At 40.0% G+C, this 26,750-nt stretch overlaps 1 long non-coding RNA gene across 6 annotated transcripts in view; it reads right to left on the minus strand.

Annotated features, from left to right (window-relative positions):
* LOC112655897 (uncharacterized) overlaps positions 1-26,750 on the minus strand; it is a 127,296-nt gene that overhangs the window by 88,874 nt on the left and 11,672 nt on the right. For 3 of the 6 annotated variants that reach the window (XR_003133942.1, XR_007404887.1, XR_003133940.1), the window contains exons 1-2: positions 6,805-6,900; positions 1,845-1,957 (exon numbers count right to left, since the gene is read on the minus strand). The exons of 1 other annotated variant lie outside the window; for it this stretch is intronic. This is a non-coding gene — a long non-coding RNA (uncharacterized LOC112655897). Of the gene's footprint in view, positions 1-1,844; positions 1,958-6,804; positions 6,901-26,750 lie in introns of those variants that run through there. 2 more of the 6 variants (XR_003133943.3, XR_007404886.1) reach the window with 1 other exon arrangement.

Raw genomic sequence — 26,750 nt, forward strand, 5'->3', positions numbered from 1 at the left:
ATCTGTTTTCAAAAATATCAAAAGTTGATTCAATCTTCTAAATATACCTGCAACTTGGTCACAGTTAATAGAAACATTTGTATGACAGGTTTGGGGGTCTTTTTCTACCTTGGCAATAATTTTCTGTATTTTCCCCTACTGTCATAAAGCAATTTGTGTCTGAAAAGGAGCTTCTCCTGCATAGAACTCGGTTTCTCCTTCCATCTGAATCTGCAGTGAAGTCATCATAATCTTATTTTTACAATGCCACAGTTTGTTGCCATGAAAATGATTGCAATGTCATAAATTCAGCATTTCAACTTTACAGGAGGATCAAGAAGGAAAAGATGACGAGGTTGTTTGAAAGGAATGGTACAGGTACTTCTGGTAATTAGCTGGAGGAACATGGAAATAGTAAAATGCACAGGGAGAAAAAAAAATGGTTATATGGATCCAAGTCCTTTCACTTAAACCACAAAACTGCCTCACATGCTACCCATGAAAGTTTCAACATATGGCCCCGTTTACCATTAATTATTGTGTGCCCATGGCAAAACCAGTGCATTTCCATGCCCTTCATAAGCTTAAGCATCTGTTCCTTGAATTAACACCAATACTATGGACAAGAGTTTGAATTTGTAAGATCCAGTCACTAAACTTTTGAGAAGAGAAACACTTGAAATGTTACATTTAGAGTTTTTTTCCTACCTAATTAGAGTATTTTTAACCTTAGTTTTATGTTGTTGTTTTTTAGATTTTATTTATTTATTCATGAGAGACACAGAGAGGCAGAGACATAGGCAGAGAGAGAAACAGGCTCCATGAAGGGAGCCCGATGTGGGACTCGATCCCAGGTCTCCAGGATCATGCCCAAAGGCAGGCGCCAAACCACAGAGCCACGCAGGCGTCCCTAACCTTAGGTTTTGCACAGATTTTATATTACTTTCAGGAAATAAATGGAAGATAATTTGTGATTCAATTTAAAAATTAAATTTTGAAGATCAAAAGAAAAGCATTACTTCCAGATTCAGGAGTCCACAAAAGCAATCATTCTGCATTTAGCTCTCTCTGGGTGTACGGCACCAGGTCCTCCATATTTGATATTATCATTTTGATTCTTATCTTCTCTGCGTAGAATGTTCTTCACAGGGATAATGGGAGAAAGTTAACCTCAGTACCTGGCACATAATACGTGCCCAAGAACTATATATAAGTGCCTGACTGATACCTGATCTTCAGTCTAGTGCTCCTTTGATTGTATGACACATTCTAGTTTTTGATGTGCTTTATAACAGCTTCATTGTCTATTCCAGTTTGGCTTTCAATCTTAATGTAAGTAACATCTTGAACTTCTATGACTACACTTCCTTATTTTTTCTCTTTTGTCTCTGGTCATGTCTTTTCTTTTCAGATCCATCATTTCCTACTTGACCATTAAATACTGGGGTTCCTAAAGGCTCTTCAATGTTTATCAAGGTCCTCATCTCTACTCTAGACAACCTCCTGACCCCAGTCTCATTCAGATCCACAGCTTCAGATACCATCTCTCTCTATATATACTGATTACTCAGGAATGTATTTCCTAACCTAGACCTCTCCTTTGATCTCATGCTTCATCCTGTATGCCATGCCCATTAGGATTATTCAAATGTACCTCAAATTCAATTTTTCAAAACCAAGTTTGGCTTCTTCCTTCACTAAACTTGGCCCTTTTCTAGAGGTCTCCATGTCAGCAAATGGCACTGTTGTACAAGCCAAAAACCTTGAGCCCTTTTTTATACTACACACCATATTGTACCTATATTCAATATCTGTCAATTTTACCTCCCAAATGGCTATCGAATCCATCTGTTTGGTGGCCTTACCTTGCACACCACCTCAGCTTATATTGGCACCACTGCAGTAGTCTCCTATATGGTCTTCCATGACCATCCTAATCTTCCCTGTAGTCTGTTCTTCATACTGCAGCCAGAGTGACCTTTTCAAAATCCAAATCACAATATATTACCCTCCTGCTTAAAATACTTTCACATTCTTTTGAAATAAAGGACCAATCATGAATAAGACCTCCCTGGACCTGCATTATCTGATTCATACCTCCTTCTATTTCTGCCACTTGGACTTGTTCAGATCCTTCTACCTCAGAGCCTTTGCACATGATGCTCCCTCTTTCTGAAATGTTCTTCCACTTTCCATATCCTTCAGCTCTTTGCCTAGTTTTCCCTCATTCATCCTTAATTATCACTTCCCCCCAGAGTCAGGTGATACCTAGAACTATCCAGGGATAGGAGTAAGTTTACTGTATGGTCTTTCACAGAATTACTTTATTGCCTTCAAAGCATGTGCATCATTGTACAATTACACAATTATTAGAATAGCTATTGAATTAACTATAGTTATTTACTGTAACTGTAAGCCACATGAAAATAGGCAAAATGTCTATTTTTGTTTCTGTTGTATCCTCAGCTCTTGGTGTAGTACCCAGCTTGTAATAAATGCCCAAGATATTTTTTAAATTTATGATTGATATTCTGATTGCAATCCATTGAGATGTTATCACAAATGACATTGCAAAAATTATTGTAAAAACTGGTAAATATACACCTACCAGACTATCTAACCACTGTGCTTACTGGTAGGTATATTTTCCATAGCATCTTCATTCACAATAGCTAAAAATAAAAGCAAAAAAAAAAAAAAAAAACTAGAAAAAAAAATCCACTGCATAGCAATGATGAATAAACTATCCATAAAATACTACTCAGCAACAATATATGCTCAAAAATACCTTTTATGCTCAAAAGATTTTTTAAAAGGAATGAACTATTGATTAATATACCTAACAACATAGAGAATCTCAAAATCTTTATGCTTAGTGAAGAAGCGAGATACAAAAAAAGTATGTACTATATTATTCCATTTTCATGAAGTTCTAGAAAATGCAAACCAAACTATAAGGACAGAAAATAGGTCAGTGGTTGCCTGGGGACAGGAGAGAGGAAGAGATATTGCAAAGGGGTACAAGAAAACTTTTGCGGGGCTAACGGAAATGTGTGTTACTTGATTGTGGTGACCAATTCATATATGTATGCATATATCAAAAATAATCAATTGTACACTTTATACACAATTTTTGTTTGTCAATTATAACTTAATAAAGTTGCAAAAATGCTATAAATTCAATAGGAATCTTTAAGAGCTGTCTGCAACTGGTTCAGACTTAACATAAACATAGTATGTACTAAAGACAACAGAGGAAAGGCATCTAAGCCATACATTTCAGCAGTTTGCTATGACTTTGTTATTGAATCATTTGACAAATGTTTTATTTCTAACAGAAACCAGGAAAATAAAACTAAGAAATCCTAGAATTTATAGTTAGAAAATAACTCAAAAAATAATATTCCCTCCTATAAGCTTTTCGGTGAACTAAAGATAGCCAACAAAATATATTTACTTAGATATTTATTTGCTGGAGGTTAATAGAGAATATCATAACTTAAGTCTCTCAGTGGGCTTGGAAAATGGTATGACCAGAAATTAAAATAAATTAGGCGAAGTCCAATTTTTCAAAGGCATTTTATTTCTAAACTAACAGTAGTAAACAAGTCGCTCTTTTTAACTTCCTTTCTCGTTAGTTTTCACTGGAGTCTAACAATCTGTGTTTAAATAAAAGCTCTGAGCATTTTTGCCACAGGCAAAATTTTATATTCTCTTAGTTCTGTGATACGGAGGAGTCAGCCATTTCAAATTTTTGTAGACTAAATAGAATATTAATGGCCGTAATGATTTTTAAATACTATTTGCAGGTTGTTTAAAATGACTGTGTCATAGCAATGATCAATAAGATAATAAATGTGAAAATACTCTGTACATGGCAAAGAGCTATCTACTCTGTACATGGCAAAGAGCTATCTAAGCACAAATGAAAAGATGAAAATATTCTCCCAAATTATTTTTCATTGGAAAGAATAGAAGGGATGATAAACAATCACACTTATTCAAATAGAACAAGTATTAAAACCAGACCAGCATAGGTCACTTGAGAAAATGGAAGCTCATAGTCCATTGTTTTAAAAAAGGGAGAAATGATTTACCAAGTAAGAAAATAAACTATTCTGAAAATATAAGACTTTTTTTTATGGTCCAGAACAAAACATTCCTTCATTATCTTCAGTGTAAGAATCCAAAATCTAGAACAATGTTTGCCAAATTATTCTCTTAGAACAGTTCCACAGGAACAGAGAGTTTCACAGTCAAGTCTAGGTCACTCTGAGTTAAACAGGGTTTAAAGGGCTATTAGAGTAATTTTCATAAACTCTAAGATGATTATAATAATGTGAAAGAGAAGATAATATGAAGAGAGAAGCATATTACGCAATCTTTTCCCAACTTACTTGACAAAAGAACTATTTTTTTTTTCTCAAAGCTCATCAGGGGACCGCGAAAGGATTTTAATCTAAATGGAACACAAGGATATGGAATGGAGAATCTCACCCATGCACCCTTAGAAAAACAAAACTTAAAGACTGAGAGACTGATTTCCTGTAAATGTCTGATTTACAGAAAATCGAAACTTCTCTTCAGACCAATGAGCTTCCGCCAAGAATCTCTCCCCATCTTCTAGCCTATGAACTCACTGCATGGACTTTGACTGGACCTCCCCCTCCTCCCTTTGGCACTCCTTGAGCATAAAAACAACCCACCCAAAATCCCCTTGGAGCAGCCTGTAGTTTGCTGGGATTTTCGGGTCCTAAACTACAATTTCTCTGCTATTCCCAAATAAACCTGATTTCTGGAAACTCAAGCTTTCCTCAGTTCACTTCTTTTCTTTCGTTTGACAGGTCTGTCATGGTCAACCTTTAACTAGAAACGCCATGAGTTAATCAGTATAGATAATTAAAGAATTCAGGAAACCTGATAAAGATGAGAATATATGAATCTCACAAAAACGCAGTCTGACTGACTACACTGATGTAAATGCATGAGATTACCGATTACTAAAGCACTGCATAAAAGGAACATTGCAGAAAGCACTTGGTTACATAGAAATATGGGAGAAGCTTGTATTCAAATGAAAGAGTAAACTGTGGGAACAAAAGTTGCTATTGTGTTGGCCAAATAACTTCTGTTTACTAAAATGCCTCTTGTGAAAATTCACAGCACCAATTAAAGCCCAAGATAAAATGAAAACCCAAGAATCCAGTGATAGCTACAGTTAGGTGTTTCTCAAACTGGTAATCCTGGAGCCCTCGCTCTCTGTGTAACTTCTCTATAAAATCCAACCTTCTCAGTCTCTCGGTGCCTTGTGCAAAGCGGCTGGTCCTCACCCTCTTCAATAGCCTAGGAAATTTAGTCACTTTCAAAACCCCTCTCTGGAATGTGGAGGCTGTGTGAAGTGATTCTCATGCACACGGCTTCTGTGAACAGTTGAGCCACAAGTGCACTGCACAAAGACCTCTGGCCAGGAGAGCAAAATCCAATCTGTGTTATACTCATCAAGCCACGTGCCCTGGCATTGTGCTGCCTTAGTCTGGAGGAAGAGGGTCTTTGATTTTTGCAACGAGTCACTGGTTAACTGGCTAGGTTTGTACCTACCACTCTCACGCCATGCAAAAGTGTTATCTTTTTCTAATTCTCATTAAGCCACCGTACTGGCTTACAGCACCCTGCTCAAGACCATCAACCTTGACCTCTTGTTCAGATATTCTACTCTCCTGCCCAAGAAGTGCCTTGTGGCTCTGATGGCATGAATAATGGCCTCTCGACAGGGCAGAAAACATATACCTGAACCTGAATCTGTTAGCCTGGAAAACCTAGAAGCTTCTCCCTTATCCTAGCCCTTTCCTGAGCAAAAATAGCAGAAAGATTTGAGAAAAAGAAATAAAACCACTGGAAAGTGGAAATATAGGAGGGTGTGTTTCACAAATAAGATCCCTGTTACAGGACCTTTGGCCTAACCCAGTATCTGGATGGAACATTCATTCCTGAGCCAAGTGTCTACCCTTTTGGTCCTTCAACATCACTAGGGAGAGGTAGGTAAGGTTCTATGATGCAAACAAGGCTGAGCTATTGATGGTGGGGAGAGGGGTATCTGTTCTTAGAGAAAGTGAACATGGCCTGGATAGGACACCACAAGAAATCTACTACTATATCTCTCTAGCCTTGAGAGTAATAAATTTTCATATAAGTTAAATAACACTTCTTAACTTTCCACATTGGATTTTACATCTCAGCTCCTTGAACTATAACTTTCACATGCATCTTTTTTAAGTTAAGGGTCTCATTTTAGATGTGAAACTGAGAGTTTCATAAGCACTTTGATAAAGACATAGGTGGGAGAATGATTGGTGATTCTGCATGATTTATGCCTATTTCCAGTTCCTAACAGGAGGCGTACTTTTTAAAATATTTTCACATTGATACTTGCATGGCCCTCCAATAAGAGTCCACAAAGGGAAAAAGAAGCAAACCCTTCAACAAGGAGGCTAGCTTTATGGAGGAATGATTCCCTCTGACCCCTCCCCAAATATCTCTGGCACTTCTTATTCCCACCTGCATCAGGGAATGATCTGGTCAAAACCGTGACTCCCAGAATATTCAGGGAAGGAAAAGCAAAAAAGCAAACAGAAGATTCAGTTAGATACTGACAAAGAATGAACTTTACTCTTTCCCAGGAAAATTAAGGGACTGAGGTGCTCAGTGCCCCCTTTTTATGACATATCCCTAATATGCCTACTTGAGGTAGTACAGAAAGCTCAGGCTGAAGAAAGTCAGAGATCTGAAGGGCAAAAAGGAAAGAAGGGAAAAACATCCTGTGCTCACCAGGAATCCCATGCACCAGGGCCAGAAGTGAATTCCTTCAACTTTGTAAAAATGTGATTTGGTAACAGACACTGGAGGAAAGTGAGACATCACAAGGTGTGACAGTGGAGCTCTGACAACACAAATGAAATCACAAAGGCAGTCAGCCCAGGCTGGCTCCTTTGGAATTCCAAAGAAATCCTGATGATTATTTCATCCATGTTCAAATTAGTTTAAACCTGCTCCCAATGACCTCTCTGTGTACCAGGACATTTTTCACTCATCTCCAGGACGTCCAGCTATTCAGAGAAGGCTTCACTGAAGGAAAGGAAGCACACCCCATGACCCACATAGGGGCCAGATATGGCTGTCCTCATCCTGGTGGAATCCTTAGTAGCTTTCTTCCTACTATTTCTGTGCAAACCATTTACAGCTGGGTATTTCCCTACTTGTGAAACCAGACTGTCTTCCCAGCAGAGCAGGACCTATTTGATGAATGGTGGCAGAGGGCTAAGGTGGAAGCAGATTTTGATTGCCTTGATTGCAAGAATCCAGGCGTTTAAAAGTGACTTAGATGGCTTAACCCCTTCTTCTCTGTGCTACAGTAAATGAAGAACAACAAAAATTGTGTATATACTCTGACACAAAGCAAAAGATAAAACAGGCATTTTGCTCAGTGTGTTTGAAGCACTGTGATGACATTTCTAATTACTCTTTGAAAACTATATTACATAAATAATTCATTAATGTATTTCAACAAAAAAAGAGTCAATATATAAGTATTTGGAGTAAAACGCAAAAGTCCATTTTTTTTTACCTCTCACCCCCTCCCATTTTTCTCCTCAAAGATAACCAAATTTACAGTCGTATGTGTATGACTTTGTCATTTTTCTAAATATTGAGGTAAATAACAGATTTTTCACGAGCAGATTTTTCTGCCTGCTGCTTTTTTCACTAAGAGTACATCTTTCAGGTCCTCCATGTTAGTATATAAAGGTCTGCTTCATCCTCTTTAATGGCTGCAGAGTTGTTGTGGTTTGATATAGTAGAAAATTATCATTGTGTTGTCATGGCTAAAAAGAACTTTGAAAAGGAAGTATATGATTTGCCTGGTTTTATAGTGACATTTTGAAAATTAAATGGTAGCTTCCAAAAGCATATTTAAGCTCTAGTCACTAAAAAAAGTGCTCAACAAAATAAACCACAGAGCTCACTGCTCACAAAGTCAGCCTGGTATGGGTTCCGTCTCGTAATCTGGCTCTAGGGGAGCTCTTTGGGTAGTAACTCTTGGCAATACCTCCCTGAAACCGATCAAGTGCAAGTAATTTCCAATCCTGACTATCCTTTACATATAAGCTGTATTAAAATTTGACCCTGTAATTCCTTAATAGAAAGATACTATTGTTGGAGGAAAAAAATGAAAACAAGAAATAGAAGAAAAGCAAAATTTATTTGTTAGGTTGATTTTCCTGGCAGTGCTAACTTGCTTTCCATAAATTCTGGAATGGTTAAGCAATCACACGTTAAATTATATTGGGCTGATTGCATTACTCACCTTATTACAACACTGGTCTCTATTTTCCCTTGTGAATTATTACTTGGCTTACTCTAAGCAAGTTAAAGATTCTTTAACCTTTTTGGTAACTAAATTTCAGGCATTGCAGCAGAAATAGTCATGAGAAGTTCCCTACTAGTTTCCTTTTCTTTTTAAGAAAGTAAAATGAGCCTGAAGTTTAAGGAAAAAGCAGCCAATTGCATTCTATATAACACCTCTGGATCCTACACTTTTAGGTCAAACTGTATTTTACCTCTCCCCGAGAGAAGAGAAGATAATTATTTCATGTCAGCTTTTAATGATTTAGCACAACTCTTCAATCAATGGAATCGAAGGCTATTGATAGCACCAACAATATAGATGTTAGAAAGTTTTGCATTGATTTAATGCCTGAAATCAATCAGTCTTTCACCATTCCATTTCCCTTCCATTGCTCTTGCAGACTTGGATAACATTCATATCCTGAATCATCAGAACTCCTCTAAAGAGGGGAGTAAGCTCCACTGCAGAGTCTAGTACTCTACAGCTACTGGATTTGAACCCATCAAAAGCAAGAATGGTTTCTTTATTATCAAAAGAAAGTTCTTCCTGCAAGGAAATGTCAAAATTCAAGGGGTCACTGCACTTTGAGATGGCTTTATTTGTAGAACTTCCTAGTTTCCTATCTCCTACAATCTACTGTGGTTACTCAAGGACAATGGTCCATGGTGGCAGCAAGGCTTACAGCCAGGATTTGAGTCTGAATGCGGCTCATGCTCTCCTCCACATTCCATTTGTTCAAGTAACTTTTCCAGGGCTATGGAGTCAGACCAATTATCTTAGAAACAAGTAATTATAACCACATTCACAGCTCCCTAAAAGGGTAAGTGCATTCCAGTAACAATTTCTCATGAAAGAAAACAGTAATTGAAGGATTGGCAAGGCTATTGCAATAGGCCAAGACCTTTGGAAAGACATTTAGTAGCACAAGTGCGTGCCTACACACACACACACACACACACACACACACAGAAGTCCACTTACTTTCCCACCAGAGAAATTTATCCTTTCCATCTAAATCCACTAGATATTTGGGGAGCAGTGAAGGGAAATACAGGCAATAGGAAACAAAATAGATGAAGCTAAGGTTGACATTTTGAGTTCTGGCCATGCATTCTTCTTTACCACTTGAGTCTTTTCATCTCATGCTTACATATTGTTGAACAGGAGTCACAACATAAAAATATTTACAAAGTTTCTTCCTGAGATAATACATGTGGAAGTACTCTAGAAAAGGTAAATTATTCTAATCATCCTAAGGTAAATTTAATCCTTTTTGTAGTCTAATTCACATTTTCATCAATAGAGTAAGTACCAACTCAACCCAGACGTGGCAACCAAACCACGCCACTTATCTAGATATATTGCTCTAAATTGATAACAGTCCCCAGATTTCAATCTTAACTGAATACAGCACAAACACTAACATACACATGCATATTCAAATCCATCAGCACAATGCTTTGGATCTAATTGTTCACAGGCTATTTTTCTAAGACTAGATAATAAATTATTCGAGGGTAAAAACTTACTTATCTGGGCCTTCTCCACAACACAGACTTTAAGACTTTGTACGTCATCTCAGTCAGTAACTAGTTGTTGAATTAATTAACTATCAGACATTCGTGATAGGTTTTCAGATACCAGACCTCTGAAATGACATGTAAATACATGCTTTGAGTAGACTGGTGACATTTATCGGGAAACCTTTCCTTTTGCCCAGAGGAAAGAATAAATACGTATTTCTTTCCTTTGGGCAGAAATAAAATGTCTGTGGTATACATACATATATACACACACACAAATATATTTGAGCAGCAGAGCTCATTCCACTTGGTTCTAGAAAGCAAGAAAGACAAACCCATGTGGGAGAGAAGGGGATGTCTGACCTTGCTGCTTTGTTTTTCATGCATTCAACCAGAGTATTAGGACCAAGGGGAAACAAAAGGTAATTGAGCTGGGATTCTGGGGAAGCATTTTGTAAGTGAATAAAAGGCCACAGTGATGAGTTCAGTGGCAGAGGGGGTTTCCAAACACATCTCCAGAGAATCTGAAGTGAACCTAAATGGAAAGGCTTTTTTTTTTTTTTCAAAATGCATAAAATGCTAGGTTTAATATTTGTCTCTTTCCTGTGAGCGGGTTAACACTGGTTTTTGGTTTAGACGGGAAAAGAGCTCAGCCCAAGTTGAAGGGCTCCTTGGGTGGCTGAGCGGGGAAGGAGCGCCATCTACTGGCCATGGATGCAAGGAGCGCCCCGCACGTCTTCCCCAAGCGGGGCCTCAAAACAAATCATGCATCGTTTTGTTAATGCGGCTTTTGGAACCTGGCAGCTCCAAAGTTAGGATCCAAAAACAAATGACCAAGTACATGTGCTTTCCATCTTCTCTCTAATTCTCCTTCCTCAAATATCCTTGGGAAGTAAACGCAGAGGAAGAAAAAGAAATAGAACCGTTCCCTTAGAAAAGCAAGGAGTGGTGGAATTTGGTTTGTCTGGGAGAGGGGAGCAAACAGGGCTGATTTCTCCCACGCAAAGCAGGCTTTAGGATAGACTTCTACCCATGCTGGACCCCCCTATCTCCTCCACCCCTTGGACCCAGCTAGCTAATGAGGGTGCTGGTTAACTGGGGGCTTAGGGGTGACATGGAACAAAGGGACAGCTGGGTTGCAAGCAGGTCGGCGTGGGGCTGCATTGGGAGCCCTGTCAAACCCTGGACTCGAGGTGCTTTCAGTCCAAAGCAGAGCAAAAAAGCCCCACCTTCTTCTGTGTCCCGGATTTCTGCTGAAGGATATAGCCCTAGTGTTACCAGAACTACAAGGAGCTGACCAGCCCCCATGAGTGTCTCTCAATAGAGAGGTCTGTACCCCTACCCCAGAACAGTTTGATCTTCACCACCTTCCTTGATTTCCAACCCAGGGAAATTTCCCATCACAGGCAAATACACCTTTCCTACTGCTGACTGATGCTCTCTTGTGAAGCCCCCACTTCCAACAAATCCAAAGGACCCCTGAATTCTCTATTTCAAAGGATTGGCATAAGCAAAACCAAAATTCACTGCAAGATCCAAATTAGGAACAGTTTCTTAGCTCTCATATTAAATGAATAGTATAAAGATCCCTTCTGTGAGGTGTCTGATGTGGGACTCTCAAAATAAGGAGCCATTTGCTTACACATACAAAGTACACTGGCATCAAGATAGTGAGTATGACATGAGCAAAACAGTTTACCCATGACTTCAGTCTGCTCTTCTCCAACATTCCTTCCTCCTGTTGGTCCAAAGCCAGCCCCCATCACCCACCCTGATTTTCGGAGAGTTAATCTCAGGGGCTGGCACTTCTTTAACACAGACAGGATAACTACATCAAAAAGATGAGAATCTTTTTTGTTGTTGTTGTTAAAAGACTTTATTTATTTATTTATTTATTTATTTGAGACACAGAGAGAGGCAGAGACACAGGCAGAGGGAGAAGTAGGCTCCACGGAGGGAGCCCGATGTGGGACTTGATCCCCGGTCTCTGGGATCATGCCCTGAGCCAAAGGCAGACGCCCAACCACTGAGCCACCCAGGCATCCCAAAAAAAGATGAAAATCTTTTAAAGAGAACCAAAATCACATGTTTTTGAAAGATGTGGTGACTGTTTTTCTAAAAATGAGACAAGAGACACTGTATTAGGTTGTCTTCATTTTGCCAAATATTCTTTTTTTAAGATTATATTTATTTATTTGACAGAGAGAGCACATAAGCAGGGGGAGCATCAAAGGGAGAAGGAGTCTCCCCACCAAGCAGGGTGCCCGACCTTGGGCTCGGTCCCAGGGTCCTGGGATCATGACCTTAGCCGAAAGCAGACAATTGACTGAGCTACCTAGGCTCTCTGCCAAATAGTCTAAAAACAAAAAGAATCCCAAGAAATAAAGCAAAGAAGCACTCCACTGATGTATTTTTCAACCTTACAAAACTTAGGAGAGGGAGCGATACAACCTAATTGCTTGAGTTTGACTTTTAAATTACTTATCAGCCAGGAATAAACTCTATGTAAAAGAATTAAGCAGGGATGATTCTTACAATAGTGGTTACAACAGAAAGTTCTAGGATACCTATGACATTAAGAAAGTGAAAGACACCCATTTTTCTTTGTTTTGTGTTTTGTGTTTGTTTTAGGGTTTTTGTTTTTGTTTTTGTTTTGTTTTGTTTTGTTTTAGAGAGAGAGCATGTGTGCATGGGGAGGAGGGGTAGATGGAGGGAAAAGGAATCTCAAGCAGACCCCATGCTAAATGCAGAGCCCATTGTGGGGCTCAATCCCAGGACCCTGAGATTATGAACTGAGCAGAAACCATAAGCCAGATGCTCAACCCACTGAGCCACCCAGGAACCCCCAAAAAACCCATCTATTCTTTATATGACACCATGTCCCTTCTTTCTTTCAAAACCTCTGAAATATTTAAGGCCCTCTTTGTTTAGGAAACTAAATCTTAGCCATCTCTAACAGAGTCTACTTAATTAAGCAACACCTAAATACTGATGTGTGTGTAGTGATATAGATAAAATGGGGAAGTGGGCCAGCAGGAAGGAGGGAGATGTGCCCCGATGTAGGTACCTATATGTGCTATTTCTGTGTTACCCACACCTCTCTTGTTGAAGCATCAGTTCCTCCTAGGGAGAAAGACTTTATCTTCCGACTCCATGGTTTAGGTTCCTAAAATAGTGCTTTATGGAGGGCAGGTGCTCAGCAATGCCTTATTTTAGCCAGCTCAACTTGCACAATTTCTGAGCAAATCCATACTCAAGGGATAACCATAAAAACAACCCTACTGGTTCAGTGAGGCACTGAAATGACCACCTCAGACTCAGAATAAAGTAGCTCAAGAGAAAGCACAGAACAACTGCTCCCATTTAGGACCTGGATCCCCAGGCAGTTCTTCCTAGTAACCCCAGAATCCCATTACCAATGCCTACTCCCCATGTTGACCTTGCCATAGATGGGATTCTGCAACTCCAGCCTATAGCCCCATCTTTCCTGAGCATGAGGTGTTATCTTGTCCTCTTGGACCACTGAGCTCTGTTCATGAATGATCAGCCATCTCGTTACCTGGACTGCCAAACACTGTATTCTCTTGTCTCTCTGACTCAGACTGCTGACCACCTTCATCTCACCTTGACTTCTAGGTATGTAAATGACTTGCTCATTTTAAGTGATAATCTGTGTTCTCTGAGGATCTTTGTATGCCCACTTGCCTGGCAAATAAAAGAGATACATGTGCAATAAATGTGGAAAATCAAATGAACAAATAAATAAGCAAATGATATTAGTATTACTGAATTGTCATCACCTCTTGGGTGGCTCTTCAGAACCAATTCGTCCCAAAGAGGCACATTGTGTGCTGGTCCCAGGCTCTCCTGTCCCATGTCTTCCTCTTGTAGATACAAATCTAGAGATAAGTTAGTATTCCATGTCTTCCTCTTGTAGATACAAATCTAGAGATAAGTTAGTATTCCATGTCTTCCTTCCCAGAGCCTATGCACAGGTGTTGAACCAGCTTGTGGGTCCTTCAGAAGGGCCATCCAGTCATGAGAATACAGTCCTACCTCTGGTAAATTCCCAAGTTATGGCAGATATGGTAAGAGACAGGTTCAGTCCTAGCATCCTTGCCAACACTTATAAAGTCTCACTACTCTGTGAAAGATATCCACTTAATCCTTATAATAACCCTATGAATATCACCTCATTTGACATAAAACAAACACAACAATGTTAAGCTACCTGCCCAAGATCATACTTTGGCAGGATGGGGCATTGAACTTTGACAGGTTGACTCCAGAGCCCACATTCTTATTCTCTACGTTACACTGATTTTCCATTCTGTGACCACCCAGGCTGTTATAGTCACCCTATCAAGAAAGAAAACAAAGATAATGTTGATGCAAGCCAATTTATGAGAAAACTCAAACTCACACCATATATGAAACCAATCTTTTTGTCTCTTCTCTGCACCAAAGTGCTATTTAATTCAGAAACAGTACTAGGAGATGGCCATCTTTCAGCTAAGAGGTAAGATTAAGACCATAGGGATCCAGAATAAGGGCAGACTGGCTTTAAGAAATAGGATTGAAAGGTTGTGCTGTTTTAATGGGGGGAGTTAAGAAAGAAAGCAGGGCTTAGGATGGCTCCAGTATTCTTAGTGCTATTGAGTGGGTGAGGATGGCACTTTTAGTAGAGGTTACGAATACAGGAGTAAGAGTGAGTTTTGACAGGAAAGGAGTGGATGTAATGACTTACTTTTATATGGGCTAAAAAACACGTAGGTGTTAAGACATGATTTGCCCAAAAAGTACAAACACTATAAAGATAGCACCTTCCCAAAATTGCAAAATAAAAAAAAAAAAATTGAAAGCAATTTAGATTCATTGAGATTTCCATTTACTTAAACTTTGATTTTTGTTCTGCACACAGTATCATCCCAATACATCATTGAACATACTGTATTATACATACTTTCATGATTTCACATTTTCAAACTTACACATGGATATGATTATCCCTCCGAAGTTGGGGTCATACTTCTGGCCAGAGTAGTTCAGGAGACAGAGGCCCATCTGCACTGCAGGCTCCTGATTCCGCACCCCCCCCCCCCCCGCCCCGGAGGATCCAGGAGACCAGGCCGTGGCAAGGGAATGCCTGCCAGGCAGACCGCAGGTGTGGGAAGTATGCTCAGATGTGGTCTGTACTTCACCCAGGATGGTTTGGGCCAGCTGGGTCCTGCTCAGAGGGATTCAGGATGAAGACCAAAAAACTGATTTAAAGCAAGAGTAAGGAATCACAGGGTCTGATATTAAATGCATAGGATACTCCCTTAAGACTTGAGTTGGCAGTGAGTGGAAGTGATAAATTGTTATAGATACATTAGAAAAATTCTAAGGAGAGGCAATTCAGATAATCCCTATCTTAGAGGAGACATATCAGGCCAGTGCAGTACACAACAAACCCACTTACATGTTTAGTATCATGCTTCACATGCAGCCAGTTGTCTGTGGACTAGCACCCATTTCTTTAGTCACTCCCTTTCTTGCCTTCCCTGGAAGTTCATATGTAGGGATCACCTACAATCCCCATTACAAACAACCACTACATTACATTGTCAGCAGGACATATGCTGCCTTTACTCGAATTTCAGCATAGCTGACCAAAATTGTCTCCCTAATAAGTATTTGGGAGGCTAGAATTAAACTTGAATTTCAAATAAACCATATCTTTTTCCATACAAGAACATCCAACGCAGTATGTGCACTTATATACACCAAAAAATTATTTGTTAATCTGAAATTCAAATTTAAGTGGGCATCCTATATTTTATCTATTTATGCTATATTTAATATAGTATAATTATAGTATAACTTAATATAGACAGTAAGGTCTCCAAATTGTTTGGATTTTGACAGCTTTCAGGTTGGGGGAAAAAAAATTCTACAATGTGCTAGAGCCCAGAGAAGAGGCAAAAAAAATAAATTGCTGTTGAATAGAATTTTATAAAAGATTAGAAAATCATCTCTATTTAAATTCTGCCAGAATCTTCTCCTCCTGTTTTCCTGTTCTTAATGGCACTACCAAATCATCCGATCTGACATTCTAGAACTATCCTTGACCCTGCCTTTGCCCTTAGCCCCTACCTTCACTGGGCCACAAATCCACCTATAAATTAGCTTTCAAATTCACCCCTCTCCTTTGGCTACACTGCTTGAGCCTCTTAGCTGAAATACTGCCATAGTCTCCTGAGAGGATCTCCACCTCCATCTGACCCTATTAAAGTGAGCCTGCAGATGAAGATCCATCTAAAATCCAAATCTAATTGAGGCGCTTTGCTTAGAGCTATTTAACAACCTACTCCTTGCTCCATGTCCAGGCTGTCTGTGATGTGCCTCAGTGTGGTGCCAAAGGCAGCTCCCACAGGCTTAGGACAGCCACCTATGCATGCATCTTCTCAACGCTGCATTTGCTGACAATGTTGGTAACTCAAAACTGAAGATAGGAATATTTACACCATAAGAAATCAGCAAGCACTACAAATCAAGGCCTTTTTTTATTATTATTGGAAAGTTGATTATTAAACATTTACCAGCCCAGGACTGCCTAGGTCCTCTACAGTACATTTGGCTACAAGAAACAGAAAACACAACCAGTAACAGATAAACCACAAGCGATGCTCAAATGTGGTCCCAGGCTGGCAGCAGCAGCAGTAGCATCTGGGAACTTGTTAAAAATACAAATTCTCAGGGCTTACCTTAGATGCTTTGAATCTGAAGTGCAGGGAATAGGTCAGGCAGTCTGTGTTTAAACAAGCACTCAGCTGATTCTGATACCCACCAATATTTGAGAGCTATTGATGTAAACCCATGCTTGCAAATGTTAGTGTTTATATACATTAACTGGAGGGCTTGTTAGAACACAGATCTTGATTCCATGGGTCTGGGGTGGAGCCCCTGGTGATATCGCTGCTGCTGGTTTACCAACTCCATCTTTAACTAGCAAGGGCTTAAACCACAAAGATACTTGTAATTCATTTAACAAGAATACTGGAAGCAGGCCGTTCAAGGCTGTTTCAGTGGCTCAGTGACATCATCACGTACTCTTTCTATCCATTCAAGTAGTGTGCTCATAAATTTTAATAACTGGCTAGGGTTAGGGCAATTCCTGATTGGTAACATTGTGATTTGCAGTATTTGCCAGTTCCCATGGTGTAAATAGTTCATCTTAATCTATCAATGTCATGCTAACCAGTTTGCAAAATTCTTGAAAATTTAACAATTCGATCTCATAAGCCTGTATGAGCTGACTCTAGTAGCTACCGGATATAGACTTGTGATCTCATGGTAAAGGGAAAATACCATTGGCAAGGATGACAGTGCTCTGAGCATGGGAGTCCTCAGCTTTACAGATCCATGGTAATCCAGCTTTGCAGATCAGCAGTGTTTTATCAAAGGCCTCTAGATGAACAGCAAATCTTATTACTAGTTTACTAGTTTAAATCATCCTAGGCAGATAAGGACTATCCCATATTTGGAAATTTTCAGTTACTGTATGAAGAGGTGAGGTGCAAACACCCTGTGGAGGATGAATATGGTCCGTAAATGAATCCACTATACAAATGTATGTTGAGTACCTGGTACCTACTATGTACCAGGTATAAGGCTACATACAGTAAACGAGACGGCCTTTTCTTTAAAGCGCTTATCATCTAGAAGTGGACAGAGCTGATGCTCCACTTAAAAAAAAAAAAAAAAGAAGTATTCAATGTAAAAGTATAGCCATAACATAAAGAATAAGAATGTGAATCCCATGAGGGCAGGGATTTTTGTCAATTCCGCTCACAGCTTTTTCTCTGAATTTCCCCTTGCTTGGCAAACAGTAATGCCTAAGAGTTACTTGTAGAAAAGAATAAGAGAGAGCCTCTCTGCTATGCAGCATCATAGACAGCTTCAGTGTTCAGACTGTGAGAGGGCCAGGAAGCTGTGAAAATGCTCTAGAGATGAACATGCTGAAGTCAGATTCCTCTATGCAACCAGAGTCAAGCAATGGTATCTGCGGCCCTGAGAGGCTCTGTGATCCGTTCAGGAAGAAATCCCATCAAACTGATAGTAAGACCTAAGGAGGACAGATCTTAAGAGGCAAGAAATACCCAGAGACTGGCAGAGGGCTGAGTCCCCATGTTTCTTGGCACTTAATCCATAAGAAATCAGCCAGCAGCAAAAGAAAACCCTTTGACCTTCTGGGTGTGGTTCTCCCAGGGTTTTTACTTCCTTTTGTGAGTGAGTTTCTTTCCTTAATGTTTAACTTTTTCCCTCCTATTTTCATGAGCCAGCCCCAAACTACGGTCTTGCACACAGTATTAGTCTGCTAGGGCTGCCATAAGAAAATTTCATAAACTAAGGGGCTTAGAACAACATAATTTATTTTCTAAAAGTTTTAGAGACTGGAATGCCCAAGATCAAGGTGACAGTGGGTGACGTCTGATGAGACCTCTCTCCTTGGGTTGCAGATGACTACCTTCTTGCTATGTACTCTCACGGCCCTTCTCCTGTGTGTACTTGTAGACAGAGTTCTCTCGTGTCTCTTTTTATGAGGACACTACTTCTGTTGGATCAAGGTCCACCTGTATGACTTCACTTAACCTTAATTACCTCCCAAGAGGTCCCATCTCCAAATACAGCCACACTGAGGGTTAGGGCCTCAATATATGAATTTGGGGATGGAGAGAACACAATTTAATCTACAGCACACACCCCTTGTGCAATTTAAACTAGTTGGAGGGAAAAAAGGAAAAAGGTTTCAAGTCTAAATCCTGAGAGTGAATGATGAGCTCTGAAAAGCATAAACAAGGTAGACATAAAACATGAAAACACACGTGGCCCAAGAGGAAACTCATTAGCTAAAAAAGCCTCTATCAGCAAGAAATTCCACCCCACTTGAGATTCTAGGAAAACAGATCTTCTTTCAATTGATAGCACTTTAGGGATGCCTGGGTGGCTCAGTGGTTAAGTGTCTGCCTTCGGCTCAGGTTGTGATCCTGGAGGTCTGGGATCAAGTCCCACATCAGGCTCCCTGCATGGAGCCTGCTTCTTTCTCTGCCTGTGTGGCTTCCTCTCTCTTTGTGTCTCTCATGAATAAATATATAAAATCTTTTTTAAAAAATTGATAACACTTTAAATGAGTCATATTTGTAAATCTTCTTCCTAAATTTAAGAAATAGATTAGGCTAAGGTTCAAGAGAATTTGAGTTACATATGAGGAAAATAACTCTAGGCTACTTAGAGGAAGTGGGCACTTCCTACACTGGACATTGGATATTCCTGAGACAGGTTGCAAAAAGGCCAGGGTAGGAGGCCATCATCATCCTCTTCTCTGCTAGTGACAAAGACCAATGGGAAGAGTTAGGTGTACTCCATTCTTCTCCACACCACCCCAGCTTAGGGGAATTCAGTATGATCACAACAACAGTGCAACTGCATTTTTTTTATCCTGTCCCCATCCTCTATTAAAGGAATTTCAGCCTCCTCCAAAGGTCCCTATCTGCCTCCTGCAGAACTATTTCCAAGTGTTCTAGGAGATAACTTGAACTCAGATTTCTTCCTTCTGTATAACACCTTATAGAGAAATGCTAATGAGGTCTCTGACCCTAAAGAAGCCAGGACACCTCAACCACACACTGTATCTTGCCTTTGCTACCCACCTTGTTGCTTTTGAACTGCCCACACTGGCATTTGCTGGGGCTACTATTCTGTAGCTCTCAGAACTGGAGAGAAACAGTACCCACTTGGTCTCTATGCTACAGAATTAAACCACATGGCTTCTCAGTAAATATTGACCTACATCAAGCTGACGGTCTTGATTCTTGCTGCTCTAAGTGTGAGTTCTTTCCATAAAGGCTGCTTGTTCTTCCTAACACACAGGAAACTAGGGATCATCTCTTTGGTTCTTCATGAAAGCCCAACTATATACTCAAGTTAGGTGAACACAAACCGAGTCAAGCTGACTTCCATTCTACCAAGGGAATCCAGAATGAAAGCTTTGGGGTAGGAAATCTAAACTGATATGACAGAGTTAGTTTTTTAGAAAACAAGTTTAAGCAGTGCCTGGGTGGCTCAGTTGATTAAGTGTCTGCCTTCAACTCAGGTCATGATCTCAGAATCCAAAGACAGAGCCCTGCATCAGGCTCCTTGCTCCACAAGAAGTCTGCTTCTCTCTCTCCCTCTGCCCCTCCTCCACCACTTATATACTTGTTCTCTCTCTCTCTCTCTTTCTATCTCAAATAAATAAAATCTTGAAAAGAAAAGAAAAAAAGAAGAGAAGAGAAGAGAAGAGAAGGAAAAGAAAAGAAAAGAAAAGAAAAGAAAAGAAAAGAAAAGAAAAGAAAAGAAAAGAAAAGAAAAGAAGTTCAAAATAGAGACAAAGAGAGCACTTCCAAAATGTCAAAGTAGGGACATCCAACAATTTACTACTTCCATAAAAGCAACAATAACACTAGCAAAATTGGTCAAAATCAACTTTTTCAGGACTCTGGAAATTAACCAAAGACTTACAACAATCCAAGGAGCATTTATTACACACACACACACACACACACACACCTGACTCTCCTATCAACAGCAAGCTTTGTGGCATTCTAACCTTCTATATTTCTACCACACTCTTCCAAGTGTATGGTAACTGAAAATCAGCAGCTCCACAACCATGGAAGCTATGAAGACAATCAGCGTAGCAGCCACTAGTGAAAAATGAATTCCCAAAGAACTGTCACTATTTGACCTGTCTGGAAGTCCACTGGAAAATTAGCATAAAGTTTTTCTTTATTTGTCTTGACTTGAGGCTCACTCAGCAGAAGTTTTATCTTTAACACCTTAAGAATAGAACCGGCAATTATTTAAAATTGCAGCCGCTTAAGTCAGTGGCACCAGTTGACATAAACAAGGATTAGCTCAACAATTTGAAAGGAAAATCTAGGGTATGAGACATCCATAGAGGGCTTTATAACATTCAGGTATATTCCTGGAGATCAAGAAAGCCACATACAGGGATGCCTGGGTGGCTCTGCTGTTGAGTGTCTGCCTTTAGCTCAGGTCATGATCCCAGGGTCCAGGGATCAAGTCCCACATCAGGCTCCCTGCAAGGAGCCTGCTTCTCCCACTGCCTATGTCTCTGCCTCTGTCTGTGTGTTTTTCATGACTAAAATAAACAAAAATCTTTATAAAAAGAAAAAAAAAAGCCATACATAGGTAGGTCTGTGTGCCCACCAGAAAGACCTGAAAAGCCCTAATCTCTTGTAGGCTGCCTGACAGTTATGCACAAGCAGGAAGTGAAGACTAAGGCAGAGCTGGAAACTAGTAAGGATTGAAAGCATTCTGTAATTAGTTTCCTATTGCTGCTATAACAAATTACCACAAGCCTCATGGCTTAAAACAAGACAAATACATTATCTAGTATTTCTGGATGTTAGAAGTTTCACATGGGTGTCACTGGGCTTAAATGAAATGTTGGCATGGCTTTGTTCTTTCTGGAAGTTCTAGGGGAGAATCCATTGCCTTTCCTTTTCTATCTCCTAGAGGCTGCCCATATTCCTTGGCTCATGACCCCCACATGATTCTGACTTATATCTCTGTGGTCACATCTTCTGTGATTCTCCTCTCTTCTTTTTCCCTTTTAAGAACCTTATGAGGTAACTATGAAAAGCTGCATACCAATGAATTAGATAACCTGGATGAAATGAATATACTCATAGAAAACAGAAAATACCAAAATTGACTTCAGAAGAAAAGAATAGGAGTAAAACTCTAACAAGTTAAAGAGTTTGAGTTAGTAATTTAAAACTTTACATAAAGAATAAATCCCAGAACCAGGTTGTTTCACTGGTGAATTCTACCAAACATTTAAAGAATGCCAAGCCTTCATAAATCCTTCCCATAAAATAATAATAATAAAAGAAAAGAAGGGAAATTTACCCATTTCATTCTATTACACTGATACTAAAACCAGACAAAGGTATCACAAGAAAAGAAAACTACAGACCAATGTTCTTTATGAATACAGATGCAAAAGCTTCAACTAAATACTTGTAAACCAGATCCAGAAACATATAAAAAGCAATATACACTACGACCATGTCCAAGGATTCATTCTAAGAATGCAAGGTTGGTTTGACATGTGAAAATCAATCAATAGAATATACTATATATATAAAATAAAGGACAAAAATCACATAATAATTTCAACAAATGCAGAAAAGTTATTTGACAAAATCCAACACTATTTTATGATTAAAAAAAAAACATTCAATGAACTAAAATAGAAAAGAACTTCTTTAACTGGATCAGAGATTCTATTTTTTAAAAATCCACAGTTAAGATAGTATTTGAGGTGAGAACCTGAATACCTTCCCCCTAAAACCTGGAAAAGACAAAGATGCCCACTCTCACTCTCTTTAATACTTTCATTCAACATTTTTACCAAAGTTTCTGTCAAGGCAACTAGTCAAGGGAGGGAGAGGCTTCCAGATTGTAAAGGACAAAGTGAAACTATCTCTATACACAAATGAATGATCTTAAAGATAGAAAATCCTAAGGAGTCTGCAAAATATTATTAGAGCTAGTAAACAATTCCAGTGACATTGTAGGATACAAGATCAATACACAAAAATCAATGACAAAAAAAAAATCAATGACAGCAGCATCCAAAATAATAAAATGCTTAGGAATAAATTCATCAAAAGAAGTACAAGACTTGTACACTGAAAACAACAAAAATAGATGACTGCTAATAGAAAAGGAGTTTCTTTTTGGGATTCTGAAAATGTTCTGGGAGGCACCTGGCTGGTTCAGTTTGTAGAGCAAGTGACTCTTGATCTCAGGCTGGTGAGTTCAAGTCCCACATTGGGCAGAGAGATTACTTAAAAAAATAAAATCTTAAAAAAAAAATTCTGGACTTAGCAGTAATGTTTGCACAACTTTTCTAATGTAAAAAGCACCGAACTGTACTTTTTAAAAGGAGAACTTATGGGCGGCCCAGGTGGCTCAGTGGTTTAGCGCCGCCTTCAGCCCAGGGCCTGATCCTGGATACCTGGGATCGAGTCCCACGTCGGGCTCCCTGCGTGGAGCCTGCCTCTTCCTCTGCCTGTGCCTCTGCCGCACTCTCTCTCTCTCTCTCTCTGTCTCTCTCATTAATAAATAAATAAAATCTTAAAAATTAATAAATAAATAAAAGGAGAACTTATGGTATGTGAATTATATCTCAGTAAATGTGTTTAAAAAATAAACCACTATTTTTTTAAATAGGGGCAAAGAAAGCAGTACTCACTATACTCACTCTATGTACATTAAGGAGCACGAAGTAGGTGACAAAGGACTTTTACATAAGAATAGCCTGGGTGTTTAATAAAATGCAGATTCCAAAGAAAAGAGGTACAAAGAGAGACCATAATCTACATTTCAATAGATCATCAAACATTTTTTTTTATGCATACTGCTATTGCAGAGCAATTTATGTGTAGAGAATATAAATGCTAAAGACACAGTCTCTGCCCTCAGGAAAGTTATAAAACAATATTGGATAATGTGTCTCTAGTCCTGGGATGCCATGTCATTAGTTTTGGCCTCTAGAGTCACCAGGGGTAATTTAAGCAAAGATCAAGCCAGGAATTTCAACAATTTAATTATCCTCAAGATGCTCCACAAGAGAAGGCAGCCTAGCTCATAGGGTACATTACTGACCAAAACTTACTTAGGTCACAAGAAACCCTATCCCCCAGGACAATATTTTACACTCCTCTCTGAATTTTTGGACCCTCTACATCATTATAATTGTTGGGGGAAAGGCTATTATCAAAAGAGCAGGATAATTCAAATACACCTAAAATTCAGAAATGACTATCTTCTGCAGTCCCGCTCTACCTTTTCTCTGTGTTTGGAATCTAGTGACCCTTAGCATGCACCCAAAACACTGAACATCTCATGAGGCTCCAAACACATGACATAGGTCCCCTCTTTAATACAGATTCAACGAGGGACGGCCGGGTGGCTCAGCGGTTTGGCACCGCCTTCAGCCCACGGTGTGATCCTGGAGACCCGGGGTCGAGTTCCACATCAGGCTCCCTGAGAGGAGCCTGCTTCTCCCTCTGCCTGTGTCTCTGCTCCTCTCTCTGTCTCTGATGAACAAATAAAATTTAAAAAAAATACAGATTCAATGAGGTAAACAATCTGTGAAGGGAAATTTGCAAGTCTCTAGCATCTATGTATCTGCTAGGATAAGGAATGTCTATATCCTACATGTAACTGAGGTAAAAGTATGTATTCTAAGAAAGTGAGGCGTACAGGCCATCTCCGAATGGCAGAGTTTAACAGATAAAGAGACATGGAGAATTATGGGGTTCCTTAATGCAAAATGACAAGAGGCTCATCAAATGACTAATTTTTAAAGACAAAGAACGAGAACTTCTTCCCAGAGGTTAAGGCCTCTTTAAGTGGTAAGCCCATCATATTGCCCCATTTACAAGAGATGTGTCCTTTGTTTCAATCTTCACAACAGATAAAACATTAAGTATAATTACCAATTCATGGTACCAAATAAAAATGCTCCAAAAGTGCAAGATCTCTTCCAATCTGCAGGGCCAAGTCCACAATGGAGAAAGTGGCCTTGTAGTTAATAGGAGAGATGAATCATGTATCACAGGGAACAGTGCAATGACCACTAGATTTGGATTCTGAAGTCCTGAATTCTAACTCTATTTGCTGGCTCTACTGGGTATTTAACAGCTACATAAATTGCAAAATTCCCCCTAACAGTTCTGGGCCTCCTTTCCTCCTCCACAAAATGAGGATACTCTATTAAGTTTAATCCAAGAATAAGACGGTAGATGCTGTGGTGCACTGCCCTGATCTGCCCCCCCCTTCCCCATAAGATGGAGGTACTCCTTAGTTCCTTCAGCTGCTGAGACTGTTAGGCACTGACAGCTCACACTGAGTTTCCACTCCAGAGACTGTCCTAGGCTGAAGAGAGTTGCCCTTGCCCAAAGACACAGCTCTTAAATGGAAAATGGGGAGGGAACAACTTGCAACTGATAGGGAGAAACTGTATTCAAGTCCAAGTTCCTGCCCCGACTCCTTGCAACCTTCCAGAGCCATCCCAGCTGCAGAGCTCCTTTCTCTACTCAGGCTTCCTTTCTTTCCTTCCCCAGTTAACTTCCTGCCTGCAAATCTCAGAGCTGATCTCTAGGAATCTGGCAAGTAAGGAGATCTAGGTTTCCCCCATTATCCGGATCTGAAACCTTCCATTAAGCTGAAAAGGCTTGAAGCGAAGAAGCAATTATGATTAATTTATATGAAAAGTTTCTGAGCATTCCCAACAAAATCATTAACCTCTCTTAGGCTTTTCTGATACCTTAGGACCCATCTTGCTAGCAGATGCACAACATAAATCAAGATAGAGCACAGCTGCTCCGAGACACAGCTCAGAGCTCTGGTGACTCAATGCTGAGATGCTAGGTGTGGTTCCCTGGGGAAGGAGCCTGGTGGTGCTGCTCTCGATCTTCCTCAGGGTGCATGCTGCCTCTGAAAGATCTCCTGCAGAACAAATGCTGAATACTATTCTTGCTTTTTGCCTTTTTTCATAAAAATGAAAATCTTCGGATTTCTTTTAGTAAGCAAAAAAACAGTGGTCTTTCATAAAACAGAAATGGCAGAAGGCAAACTTTCAAAAAACAGAGGTTACCTATAATGTTAACCAATTGCACTTTGCAAACTGTGAAGTAGTACTCGAATGTTTTACATGGTAACACCAGCCCATGGATGCACTGGGGAGGAAGTCAGTAAGAAAACAGCTACAGTCCACTCCCCCAAACGAAGGGGACCAACTCCCCATCTCTTTACCATCTCACACCAACACTTTCCTCTCTCTAACCACTGAGCTGAGCACACAAACTTCTCAGATGCATGCATCTGCTGCTCCAAGAGCAGTCCAGGCTACTGTAAGCACCTCTTCCTCCAGCTGCTGCCCAACTCCTGCTGTCCTTTGATTTACCAACACCTTATACTCCCTGCTCAGCCTCTGAAGCACTGTTCCTTCCAGCATCTCAGCAAGAAAAGACTCACAAGGCACCTACAGTGTATAGTCAACTCCACCCCCTCCCATGGCCCACAGAGTTCTTTTTTTTTTAAGATTTTATTTATTTATTTATTCATGAGAGACAGAGAGAGAGAGAGAGAAAGAGAGAAGCAGAGACACAGGCAGAGGGAGAAGCAGGGAGCCTGATGTGGGACTCGATCCTGGGACTCCAGGATCACACCCTGGGGGCGAAGGCAGGGGCTAAACTGCTAAGCCATCCAGGGATCCCCAGTTCTTTTAAGCTCCTTTCCTTCTCCCCAGTCCTTGGCAGAGAACTCTCCCAGAAAGCCAAGCTGCCTGGGTCTTGGGTGTAAATCTGTGGATTGTATGCATGGGGCTTTTCATTTTTTTTCACTTTCCCAGGCTAAGCAGCAGACTTTGTCCTCTTCTCCCTCAGCCTTGAAAACAGTGGGGGCTTTCAAGGTTATCAATGATACCAACCTCTCCCCATTCCATAAATCTGCCTTCCCCATTCCCCTTTCATCAGCCACATTCCTCAAAGGATTCCAAGGACAAGTTCAACTGTTTTTCTGTTCCCTTTGGGTCTATGTGGTTCCCTTTAATGATGAGTGAGCTCTCAAGAAGTAGAAGCAGAGTGGATATTGTAGGAAAAAGAAACAGTACAGACAAAAATGAAGAAAGAAGGTGTGTGATTGGTCCTGCAGACTGAAGGAGACTCATGCAAGGAAGTATTGGAAGGCAAGGCTGGAAAAGGACATGGTGGTCAGATTGCTAA

This window comes from Canis lupus, chromosome 22 (genome assembly GCF_003254725.2).
Source record: "Canis lupus dingo isolate Sandy chromosome 22, ASM325472v2, whole genome shotgun sequence".
NCBI lineage: Eukaryota > Metazoa > Chordata > Mammalia > Carnivora > Canidae > Canis > Canis lupus.